Source organism: Ovis canadensis, chromosome 15, assembly GCF_042477335.2.
Source record: "Ovis canadensis isolate MfBH-ARS-UI-01 breed Bighorn chromosome 15, ARS-UI_OviCan_v2, whole genome shotgun sequence".
Classification (NCBI taxonomy): Eukaryota; Metazoa; Chordata; class Mammalia; order Artiodactyla; family Bovidae; genus Ovis; species Ovis canadensis.
In genome coordinates, this window is record NC_091259.1 from 55,101,449 (window position 1) to 55,114,673 (window position 13,225).

At 43.9% G+C, this 13,225-nt stretch overlaps 1 pseudogene; it reads left to right on the forward strand.

Annotated features, from left to right (window-relative positions):
* Window positions 1-4,523, forward strand: LOC138420293 (olfactory receptor 56A1-like; annotated as a pseudogene).
* Window positions 4,524-13,225: the final 8,702 nt, after the last annotated feature.

Genomic DNA, 13,225 nt, shown 5'->3' on the forward strand with positions numbered 1-13,225 from the left:
GCAAATAGTCAAGACAAGACTTCTCAGCTCAGGATTCACTGGATGACCTCACCCAGCAACTACTCCACTCCTTCAGTCTCTGAATTCCTCCTCATCTGCTCCCCTAACTACCAGAGCTGGCAGCACTGGCTGTCCCTGCCCCTCAGTCTCCTCTTCCTCCTGGCCATGGGGGCCAACGCCACCCTCCTGATCACCATCTGGCTGGAGGCCTCTCTGCACGAGCCCATGTACTACCTGCTCAGCCTCCTCTCCCTGCTGGACGTGGTGCTCTGCCTCACTGTCATCCTCAGGGTCCTGGCCATCTTCTGGTTTGACCCCAGGTCCATCAGCTTCTCTGCCTGCTTCCTCCAGATGTTCATCATGAACAGCTTCCTCCCCATGGAGTCCTGTGCATTCTTGGTCATGGCTATGACCGCTATGTGGCCATCTGCCACCCACTGAGGTACCCATCCATCTTCATTAACCATGCTGTGGCCAAGCTAGTACCTTCATTGCCGTACAAAATGCCCTTCTCACTCTACCCATTCCCATTCTTGATGCCAGGCTTCATTACTGTGAGAAAATGTCATTGAGAACTGCACTTGTGCCAACCTGTCTGTGTCCAGGATTTCCTGTGACAATTTCACCCTGAACACAATCTACCAGTTTGTGGCTGGTTGGACCTTACTAGGCTCAGATTTCATCCTCATTTTCATCTTCTACATCTTCATCTGAAGAGCTATGTTCAAGTTCAAGGCTGAGGGAGCTGCAGTCAAAACTCTGAGCACGTGTGGCTCTCACTTCATCCTTATTCTCTTTCTCAGCACCATCCTTCTGGTTGTGGTGTTGACAAATGTGGCCAGAAAGAGGGTCCCCATGGACATCCCGATCCTGCTCAATGTCTTTCATCACCTCATACCCTCTGCCTTAAACCCTGTTGTATATGGGGTTCAGACTAAAGAGATAAAGCAAGGAATTCAGAAACTGCTGCAGAGAGGGATGTGAATTTGTAAAACAGATTTAAAATTCTATCTGCCCTTCCTTCTCAGTGATTTTCCCTAGAAATGAGGTAGAGAAAACCCTGACCCTGGTTTCTTCCTTTGTTCTTGCCTGGTTCAGGAGAGGGTAGGCAAGAGGAAGAAACTCATTTTTCTTGGGCAACTGCTTTGGTCCTGGGCAGTTACAGTGAAGCAATTTAATCTTCACAACATTCATGTAGCTACTACTACTTCTATTTTACCTAGTAGGAAAAAATATGATTTTAAGAGAAAAAACTACTGGAGATCATATATATATATGTGTATATGGCAGATATATGACAGAGCAGAGATTAAAATCCAGGCTCTAGAGCCTGGTGTCTTTCTACAGAAATGCCCCACCCTACTTTCCTTTGCCTGTGTTTTGTCCTTATGGATGTCCATGGGTATTTCCTGCTTGTATCTCCTATTTAGAGAGGGATGAATTCTCAGAGAAGACGGAGTCCTGTGACAAAGAACCTGCGGGACCACAGGAAAAGAGCACTCGTAATAATAATAAATCAATGCTAACCTCTTACTGTGTCCTCAACAGCCTCACTGCCCTCAGGGAGTCTAGAGAATGAGGAAACAGTTTGAGGCTGGGGGAGAGGCGATACCAACAGAGTAAGAAATTGGGGAACCAGGACAGGAAGTTTGCCACGTCCCCATGGGTTTAAGCGGCACGTGCAGTGAACTGAAAGGCAGGTCTTATTGGTTGATTCATCTCAGGAGCTCTAGTTGGAGGTGAAAAGACAGCGAAGTGTCACGTTTGTGGATAAAAGTGGGTCCATTCAGGAGAAAATGAATCTCACAGATTACTTTTAGAGAATTTAAAGTAAGCACTTGATTAAATAAGTATTGGACACATGAAAATTAAAAAAAAAGGAAAAAAGAGGGAGAGGATGCTGAAGTAACACAGGGACAGTACATGAGGGAAGAACCTTATATTTGGGAAGCGCTGGGGTGTTAGGAGCTAGCAGGTTGGCGGCGGGCTCCTCGAACGGGGTTTCATAGCTCTGAGGAGGAGTTGCCTCTGACTGGTAGTTACAAGGGCTCCACGGAGGTGCCCTTAGAGCTGGGACAGAGACCTCTGAGCACGGACTCTATGCTGCTGCTGGTATCTCTGAGGGAGTTCAGAGAGGCTGACTTGATTCTGGGAATTCTGAAACTCTAACCCAAACAAAATCGAAAGCAACAAAGCAACCAATCCTGGAAGCTGAAACCAGTTTCACTGCCAGAATGAAGAGTCATTGCTGAGGGATACTAATGAAAGGGGAAGGAACAAGTATCCCCCCTCACCCCACATCGCCTCCACCTTCCAGTCTTTCTCTGTTGCTCTCTGTAGGTAAAAACTGAGAAGGATCCAGCTGACCCAGAGTCCTAGAATCTAAACCCTAGTATCACAAGATGTTTGGATGGGAGGGTGTAGCTCTGAGTGACAAGAGGTAATTACTGGCACAGCTCCAAATGTTTGAGTCTGAAAACTTAGGACCACATGAAGGACAGTTATGCAGTCCCTGCAGTATAGGATACCACCTAGTGGACTGGAGAGAGAGTCAAGCCCTACAGGGCAGACAGGTGAAGAGATGTGACATGATGCTCTAGGGGCAGCTTTCAGTTATGAAAGAATTTGGTATTAAGCTGGTAACAGGAATGGAGATCCACTGCGCCACCCTATGGGGATAAAAGTAACTGCAAGTCAATGCTGATACGGGCTCCAGGGGCAGATTCTTCCAAAACCACACTCAATAACAGTCTGAAAGGAAAAATGACATCCGTTTCTCTGCAAGATAGTGCTCTCAATAACCCCCAGACCTGGCTCTCATTTTCTCAAGCCAGAGCCACAGATGTGATTCAGTATTTGTCATTTTTTAAAAAGGAATTCTTTGGTAGGCCTTCTTTCCATCTCACGGTTGGCTGAATAATTTTTTCCGCCATCATCTCCTACTGTTCCTTAGAAGACAGAAGGGCCAACTTCAACACCTCTGGCCCAATATGATACTAGGAATTACAATGTCCAGATATACTGATAATAATGATAGTAATACTAATGAAATTAAAAGCTCAAATATTTTGAATGCTTGCAATATTCCAGTTTTTAGGCATGATAATATTTAATTTGCATAAGAGTCTTCTGTAGATGATTAAGATTAAGAGGACCACAGTTTCTCAGAGTTGTCAAGCCCAGGGCAAGTGGTTCAAGGAAGGAGACACCGTGGTACCAAGACAGGCTTTGGGGTGAATCTCCATGTAGATAAAGAGAATGGAGGAACAGGGTAACTCAAAGAGCCTGGTCTTGAAGGGCAGACACAACTCAGCTGTAAAGTAATCATAGCATTGCAAAGGTACTTAGTAGAAATCTTTGAGCGCTGTGTTGAGTGGATAGAATGAAGTGACATAAACTAAAGGAGTTTTAAACTGGTGGAGTATAAATGTCCAAACTTCCAGCTATGAATAAGTATTGGAGGTGCAATGTACAACGTGATGACTATAGTTAATACTGCTCTGTTTGGTAGCTGCTTAGAAAACGAATCCTAAAATTTCTCATCACAAGGAAAAATTGTTTTTCATTTTTTTGGCTATCTATATGAGATGTTGGATGTTAACTAAAATTTTGTAGCAATCATTTCACAGTATATGTAAGTCACGTCATTTCTGTGTGCCTTCAACTTATACAGTGCCATATGTCAATTACATCTCAATAAAACTGAGAAAAAATAAATAAAATGGAGGGATATAGATTTTTTTTTTCAGTTTAAATGAGAAGGTCTGTGAAGAGTCACTTTGCTAACTGTGGTCCAGTTGTACTAGAAGGGGGTGTACTAAGAACAAGAGGAGGGGGAGAAAATTGATCTGTCAAGGCCACTCAGGTTAGTCACACTTACATGAGGAACACAGAGTCTTTTGAGAAAGATCTGAAACCACTGAACACTGCTCCCTAGGAACAGAGCAGATTTAAATCAAGATTCAGCGGCAAGAGAAAGCAACAAGTTTCCTGGAATTAAATTATCTGGAGGAAAGAGAGTCTATGCTGGCGATCAATGTTCAAAACAAAGACCTAAACATTGTTGAGAGAGCGAAACTACATTTCCACGATCATAAAGTGGCGTTTGGGAGCCTCTTAGCACATAGCCATTTGATACTGTAGTGTGCTTCGGGGTGTACTCTGAGCATGCGGGTGTTAACCGTGAAAGGTATGACCTCAAAGGCGGACTGTGGGACATCAAGACTGTGCAGCCAGCCAGTCTAAACGGGATAGCCTTACTGCAAGGAGTCAAGAAAAGCTTCGTTGTTGACATGTCAACGGTGCCCCCCTGTGGCTACAAGTAGGAATAGCAATAGTGGATTGAGTTTGGTTCTCCACCTCTTCCCATTCTTAAAAGGAAACTGACAACTCTGAAAAATTCCTGGGATCTCCAACACTCAGCGGGAGGGCTAGGGTAGATTTGAGACAAAAATACTGTATTTCCTGCTCATAAGCCTGTGGGGGGGGGTTGAAAGATTAAAAAATAAAATGATATAATAATTTACATTCTGGTTTCCTTTATTTCAGTGACTTTTTTTTTTTTTTTTACTTTATTTTGCTTTACAATATTGTATTGGTTTTGCCATACATTGACATGAATCAGCCACGGGTGTACATGAGTTCCCAATCCTGAACCCCCCCCTCCCACCTCCTACCCTATATCATCTCTCTGGATCATCCCTGTGCACCAGACCCAAGCATCCTAAGAACAGTATCAAATCAATCACATGAATCAGATATTCATGTTGCTGGCTTACATCTTGGCTGTCTCTGCCCACTGAAGTCAAATAAAAAATATGGAGACTGAGTTTGGAGGAAATAGAAAGGTGGCTTTAATTCTTGGTCTGCCAAGAGGGGAACAGGGTAGGCTCATGCCTCAAGAACTGTGCCCCCTCTCCGTGAGAAGTCTAGGGGCTTATATAAGATGAGAGCTCATAGTCAACAGTCCGTGATGAGGAACAAAGGTGTTAGGATCTTGTTTCCTTCTTGCATTGTTTCAAAAATAGTCATAGGCAGGCGTCAGAAACCCAGTTATTGCGTCTCGCAGTTCAGTAGCTCGGCAGCCTTCTTTGTGGTAGGCAAAACAGAGGAACTACAGGGGAAATTAAAGGATGTTTCCTTTAATAATTTCCTTGGAAGAAAACGTATGACAAACCTAGACAGTGTACTAAAAAGCAGAGACATCACTTTGCTGATAAAGATCTGCAGAGTCAAAGCTATGGTTTTTCCAGTAGTTATGTATGGATGTGAGAGCTGGACCATAAAGAAAACCGAGCACTGAAGAACTGATGCTTTCAAATTGTGGTGCTAGAGAAGGCTCTTGAGAGTCCCTTGGACAGCAAGAAGGTCAAGCCAGTCAATCCTAATGGAAATCAACCATGAATATTTACTAGAGGGACTGATGCTGGAGCTGAAGCTCCAATAATTCGGCCACCTGATGTGACGAGCCAACTCATTGGAAAAGACTCTGATGCTGGGAAAGATTGAGGGCAGGAGGAGAAGGGGCAACAGAGGAAGAGATGGTTGCATGGCACCACTGATTCAATGGACATGAGTTAGAGAAGCTCTGGGAGATACTGTAGGACAAGGAAGCCTGGCGTGCTGCAGTTCATAGGGTCACAAGACTTAGCGCCTGAACAACAACAAAGGAAAGAAATATTAGGTGCAAAATGTAGCTCTGACAGACCCATGCTTCTGTCATATTTGGGTATTTTGCTTTATAAGCCCTTAGAGACTTTCACAGATCCTTCTGCATCTGACGTTCACACAGTGAGGCTTACCAGGCAGCTCAGTGATAAAGAATCCACCTGCCAATGCAGGAGACACAAGAGCTGTGGGTTTGATCCCTGGGTTGGGATGATCCTCTGGAGAAGGAAATGGCACCCCTCTCCAGTATTCTTGCCTGGAGAATCCCATGGACAGAGGAGCTTGGTGGGCTACAGTCCATGGGGTCACCGAGTGTTGGACACGACTGAATGAGTGAGCATGATCGTGTCACAAAACGAAGGGAGACAGTGTGCAGAATCTTGTGGGATATTTTAAAGGTCAATCTGGGAGAGATTTACATCATTCTCTTTACCATTGAATTGGCCAGAATCCTCACATAAATCTAGCGGCCTAGAGGAGAGGCCAGGTGACTAAATATTTATTTCTTAAGAGAAATGATATGAGAGACTCTCACATGTAACACATACTTGACTCTTTCCAAGCGAGGCTACCCAAACTCTCATTTAGTCACTGAATGCAGCACAGAGTCCAAGTTCACCAGGAATGTGTGGTCATCTTCATCAGTTCTGATGTGGCTCCTCCTGGACCATCATCTTCCTTGTTTCATCACATATTTACCGGTGGAGCAGAAACTGGGTACTAGCCATTAAGAGTCTAAGTTGAAAGTGAAGCATGGGATACATTTCACAGGAACTTGTCAATGGTAATGTTGGAATGCTCTGGGGGCAGGCATCACATCTTAATCCCCTGACAGTTGGGGAAGATCCCTAACTAGATACCAGTTATGTTCTTTGGGAGAGTATCTCCTGACCATTATTTTCTATGTCCCCTTGTTCTTTTTTTGGGGGGTTGTCCCCAGTGACATTAAATGAATCAAGCATTGGAGCACGTGACTTCTTTCGGAGGTACTGTATTTGTAGCCTGTTCCCTGCTCATAAAATATTAGGGTCAACAACTATTTTAATTGTTTACCAAAAGCTTTCTCTAAAAGCCAAGCTCATTTATGGCAATTGTTTTCTAAATGTTGTTTGTTTTAGTCACTAAGTCTTATCTGACTCTTTTACGACCCCATGGACTATAGCCTACCAGGGTCCTCTGTCCATAGGATTTCCCAGGCAAAAATATGGGAGTGGGTAGCCAATTCCTTCTCCAGGGGATCTTCCTGACCCAGGGATCAAGCCAGCGTCTCCTGCACCGCAGGCAGATTCTTTACCACTGAGTCACTGGGGAAGCCTATATTGGGAAGTGTATATGCTGGGTTGCTAAGTTGTGTCTGACTCTTTGCGACGCCATGGACTGTAGGCCGCCAGGTTCCTCTGTCCATGGGGATTCTCCAGGCAAGAATACTGGAGTGGGTTGCCACATCCTCCTCCAGGGGATCTTCCCAACCCAAGAATGGAACTCAGCTCTCCTGCACTGCGGGCAAGTTCTTTACCCACTGAGCCACCAGGGAATCCCAAGAATACTGGAGTGGGTAGCCTATGACTTCTCTGGGGGAACTTCTCAACCCAGGAATTGAACCAGGGTCTCCTGCATTGCAGGCGGGTTCTATACCAGCTGAGCTACCCAGGGAAGCCCTCTGATATGTTAGTACTAGGTCAATTCCAGATGCTAGAGTCACACTGTAGTGTAAGCACCTGACAGGTAGCTTTTTTGATTATAATGTAAGTGCCTGACATTAGGCTTTTGATTGCTGAGGCATATGCTTTAAAAATATTTGTCTCCTTCAAATAAAACTAAAATAAGATATTATCTCAGAGTGGTCAGAATGGCTATTATCAAAAATTTACAAACAATCAGTGCTGGAGAGGGTGTGGAGAAAAGGAAACCCTTCTATACTGTTGATAGGAATGTAAATTGGTATAGCCTTTATGGAGATTATTTTATAAACTAAATATAGAACAACCATACGATTACCAAGGGGGAAAGTGGGGGTAGGGATAAATTGGGAGATTGGGATTGAGATAGGAGATAGAGGGGCTCCAAGTTGGACATTTACAATCGGCCAGCCTCCTTTTGCATTTCCTGGGGCAACAGATAGGTGGGCTCCAGTTGAGAAATTTACAGTGAGCAAGCCTCTCATTTGTTCTCCAAAATGGAAGTAACACAGAAACAGTAAATAGCCAGTCTTTGTCTCCTGTAAACACGTCAAGGGAATAATCAGGGCAAGGACAAAGAGAGGCAAAAACTGAGTAAAGGATCGAGGGCTCTCCCCTTCCTCCTCTTTTGAGACAAGGGAGACACTATACATGTGCAGAAAGGCTCCCTGGAGTCAAAAGTCGGAGAATAATTCTAGGCCATAATGAGTCTTGCTCTTCCCAGAAGCCTTCACTTTGAGATCCATCTTGGTAAAGGTGTGCATGCGCACCCCAGGGGAGGGTCCTAAAACAGATTAACAGGGGCGGGGGACAAAGCAAGATGGTTGGCCTGAGAGGACAAAGACCCAGAAAGCTGCCCCCTTATAAAGGATTTAAAATTCCCAAAGGGGCGACTCTCTCTCTGAGCTCACCTGTGCCCCTTTCTGCAAGTACTTTTCAATGAACTTTTTACTTTACTCTTTAGCTTCTGCCTCCTCTCCTGAATTTGTTCTTGATGAGGCAGGCAAAGACTAGGGATCCTGGCTCTAACTGCTGGCCCCATGTGGTTCAGTGATTAGGACTCCTGGTCTGGGAAACTAAGACCTTGCTTCTAACTACTGCTTGCTGCTGCTTGTTATAAGCTGATGTTCACTGCTTTGCACATCTGAAATCAGGGTTGACATATACACAGTACTCTATGTAAAATGGGCTTCGCTGGTGGTCAGATGGTAAAGAATCTGCCTGCAATGTGGGAGACCTGGGTTGGGAAGATCCCCTGGAGGAGGGTGTGGCAACCCACTCCAGTATTCTTCCCTGGAGAATCCCATGGACAAGGAGCCTGGTGAGCTACAGTCCACGGGGTCCCAAAGAGTCAGACAGGACTGAGTGGCTAAACACCACATATGTGAAATACACAACTTAAAGGATCTACTATAGCACAGGGAAATCTACTCAATACTCTGTGATGACCAGTATGGGAAAAACAATTAAACAAAAAGTGGATATGGATATATATATATATATATATATATATATATATATATATAACTAACACAGCATTGTAAATCACCTATGTATACTCCAAAAAAACAAAAAACAAAACAAAAACCTTCATCTCAAATAGACATATCACCAGTGACATGACTAGGTAAAGAACCAGGATACCAGCCTGTGAAAGTTTAGAAAGCTCTGGTCCTGTAAATACATGGTCTGCTGATTATCCCTGCTTTTCTTTTCTTGTACTTTAATTCTCTCTCTTCTGTTTTAAATTCACCAATAAAGAATGAAACTGTGAAAACCTTGGGACCTCACCCTTGGCCCCAATAAAAGCAGAACCTCAGGTCCATTCTCTGTCTCTCCCTCTTCAGTGCCCCTGACCTTCTTGTGTGGCTCAAGTATGCTCTTTACCCTATAGGACGTGTGAGCAATAAACCTTGTTTTCCCAAAGTTTCTTGATGTTTGTGGCTGAGGGGTATCTCGTAATCATGGTAAGAACTACAAGGACTGATTCAGCCTCAGCATTGGCTCTGGTTGGGAAAATATCTCTGGGGGTTTCCTGCAACGAATAGGAACCCATAATTCCAGAAATGTGGGTTTGATCCCTGAGTTGGGAAGATCTGGAGAAGGAATTTGCAACTCACTCCCAAGAATGCCTGGGAAATCCCATGGACAGAAGAGCCTGGCAAGACTGCAGTCCATGGGATTGCAAAGAGTCAGACAACACTTAGCAACTGAACACACACCCCAGACATTTTTAGTCAGTAGCATCACAAAACACATAAGAATTTTCTTTGGCATAATGTAACACTTTTCTTTCTTTTCTTTATTTCCTTTTCCGCTATGATACTCCTTTTCTGCATAATTGTGTCTATCTAAGACTACCAGTGTTCTTGCCTGGAGAATCCCAGGGATGGGGGAGCCTGGTGGGCTGTCATCTCTGGGGTCGCACAGAGTTGGACACAACTGAAGCGACTTAGCAGCAGCAAGACTATCAGTCTTGAGAGGACAGCTATCCACATCATCTAGTCTCTTCTCAGTAGTGGTTTCTATGAGTCTTTGCTACTCAGTTCAGTTCAGTTGCTCAGTCATGTCTGACTTTTTGCAACCCCATGGACCATAGCATGCCACACTTCCCTGTCTTTCACCAGCTCCTGGAGCTTACTCAGACTCATGTCCGTAGAGTCTGTGATGTCATCCAACCATCTCATCCTCTGTCAGTCCCTTCTTCACCTTCATCTTTCCCAGCATCAGGGTCTTTTCCAATGAGTCAGTTCTTCACATCAGGTGGCCAAAGTACTGGAGTTTCAGCTTCAGCATCAGTCCTTCCAATGACTATTCAGGACTAATTTCCTGTAGGATTGACCGGTTTGAGCTCCTTGCAGTCTAAGGGACTCTCAAGAGTCTTTTCCAACACCACAGTTCAAAAGCATCAGGATAACTTGGCAGCTGCCAAAACAAAAAGTGAAGAACTAAAGAGCTTCTTGATGAAAGTGAAAGAGGAGAGTGAAAAAGCTGGCTTAAAACTCAATATTCAGAAAACTAAGATCATGGCATCTGGTCCCATCACTTCCTGGCAGATAGATGGGGAAACAGTGGAAACAGTGACAGACTTTATTTTTTTTGGGCTCCAAAGTCACTGCAGATGTTGACTGCAGCCATGAAATTGAAAGATGCTTGCACCTTGGAAGAAAAGTTATGACCAACCTAGACAGTATATTAACAAGCAGAGACGTTACTTTGCTAACAAAGGTCTGTCTAGTCAAAGCTATGGTTTTTCCAGTAGTCACGTATGAATGTGAGAGTTGGACTATAAAAAAAGATGAGTGCTGAAGAATTGATGCTTTTGAACTGTGGTGTTGGAGAAGCTCTTGAGAGTCCTTTGGACTGCAAGGAGATCCAACCAGTCCATCCTACAGGAAATCAGTCCTGAATATTCATTGGAAGGACTGATGCTGAAGCTAGAACTCCAATATTTTGGTCCCCTCATGTGAAGAACTGACTCATTTGAAAAGATCCAAATGCTGGGAAAGATTGAAGGTGGGAGGAGAAGGGAATGACAGAGGATGAGATGGTTGGATGGAATCATCAACTCAATGGACATGAGTTCGAGCAAGCTCGGGAGTTGGTGATGGACAGGGAAACCTGGTGTGCTGCAGTCCATGGGGTCGCAAAGAGTTGGACACGACTAAGCGACGGAACTGAACTGAACTGAACTGAACTGAACTATCATTTATATACATTGATGACCAAGTAAAAATCCAACTGTGGCGTGAGAAAGGTGAGATGTGGTAGGAGAATCTTCGGAAATTTCTATGGCTCTTCTGGTCTCTCTGAGACACTGTCTACCCTACAGCCTGATCTACCTCTTGTTTGATTCTTCCAGATGATTTATTAAGTAATTCTCCATGTTTTATTTTAGACATAAGAGAGAGAAGCAGAGGGACACACTTAGATCCCTTCCATGGTTTTCTGTCATCCCTATCACCTGTAGTAGGAAGGAAGAGAAGGCACTGGGTGGAGCATAGGTAAGCTGCGTGCCAGGGATAGAAGTCCAATGGATGAGGTGCAGAGATCCGAATCCCTCCCCAGACCCAGCCCCCAGCTCAGGACCATCTAAATGTTCTCCAGAGACCTTCCTTGCCACTCTGCCATGGTGACCGCAGGAGTTCAACATTTAATTAAAACAAATGATGATTTTCTGCTCAGTCTTTGAGTTCACGTAGTTTGTTGTCTGTCAGGAGACACTGTTGTTGGGACCTAACTGGGAAGGGGAACTAGAGGTGTTTATATCTAGGGAAGACAGACCTTGATGGATTTCCTCAACAAAGTCACTGAATTTGTTGCATTTACTTGGATGTTTATAATAGAATTAAGAACTGTGTCCTGTTTGAAAAATAGGCTGAGAGTTTCCGAAGACCTATGATCACTCCTGTAAAAGTAAGTATTGACTTGTCTGCAGACTCAGCCAAAAGAGGAATATTTATGGGTCCATGTATCTTGTTTCCTCACGGGTGAGGTGGGCGCAGGCTCCCTGACTTCCCAGGTACGTTGATTACTTGAGAGAAGTCTGAGGAGCTCTGTACTACATTATCCAGCTGACTAGTATTAGCTAGAAGACATTCTTGAGACTATAACTTTTCATTTCTTTTTCCTGCTGTAGGGTAAATTCTGCCTTACTTAGAATCATAAACTTTGATTTTCTTCTGCACCAGTCTTTTTTCCTCAACTAAATGGATTGCATACTTTACCAAATAATAAACACGATATAGTGATCACCATGTCTCATTTTTCCTGCTCTTCACTGAGTGATGGAATGATCATTGTCCCATATACTCTTGAGAAAGAACCTCCTGACACTCACTTTTTTCTAAAGAGACTTGAATTTTAATGTCTGGAAATCACCTTTATTATCCAGCCGAGGCTATGGTTAGCTATATGAATTGGGTAGATAATTTAAACCTGCCATATTTTAGTCTCATTTTCTCACAAACATGGACAAAATCAATTTTTTAACTGTGATTTTGTAAATTCAATTGTATACAGAAAAACATTAACTACAATCGTTCAATAGCTTTGTTATGTTTCCTTACTAAACTCCTGTCTTCTTCTTTCCTTCTCTCCCTTCCCTTTTTTCCTATCTTCCTCTCCTCTTTTTCCCTGCTCCTTTTTTTCCTTCTGCCCTGATATCTCCTTCTCCAGCAGTTGTGTGTAGGAGAGTGTGAGACCTAGAACCAGACTCCACCTGGACTCCTCTCTCTGTGATTCCTGTGCACAAGGTCCCAAAGATCCTACATTTAGCCTGAGTGTCCCTATCCTAAGAAGCATTTGAAGACCTTCACAGGAGAGGCTATTTTTAGGCCTGATTTTCAGTTCACAGTGGTGGCTGTACTGGTGGCAATCCCTCTTGTTTTCCCAAGAAAGCAATGCTAAGTGTTGCTCTGTATAAGATGTGGATTGTTAACTAGCATTTCCTGCAACCACAGTGACAGCTCAGACAAAGAGTAGTCATGAAGGTGAAATCTTGGACATGAGTCCATCCACTTGTAAAGAGGGCCACTCCCAGGTATTTGCTTGGATCCAAACCACTGATCCTCCCATTGCATGAAATGGGACACTTGGAAAGTGCTTCCTGGCCCCCACAGTTGCCTGTGGTCCATGCTCCTCTGAGATCCCTGCTCTTTTGATCACTGGGGGTGTTCCTCTGTCACCTCCCTACACAGACTTACAGTTGCTGAGGGTACTTTATTCTGCCTTTCCCCACAGGTGCAACTATAGAAATTTTTTTCTGAGAAGGTTCTCATCCCTCAGTTTTCTGACACTTCTTTTCTTGGGGTTTTTATTTTCTTTATTCAGACTCCCCAAGAGCTTTTGATCTCTTTCTCTCTCACTTCGCTCACAGT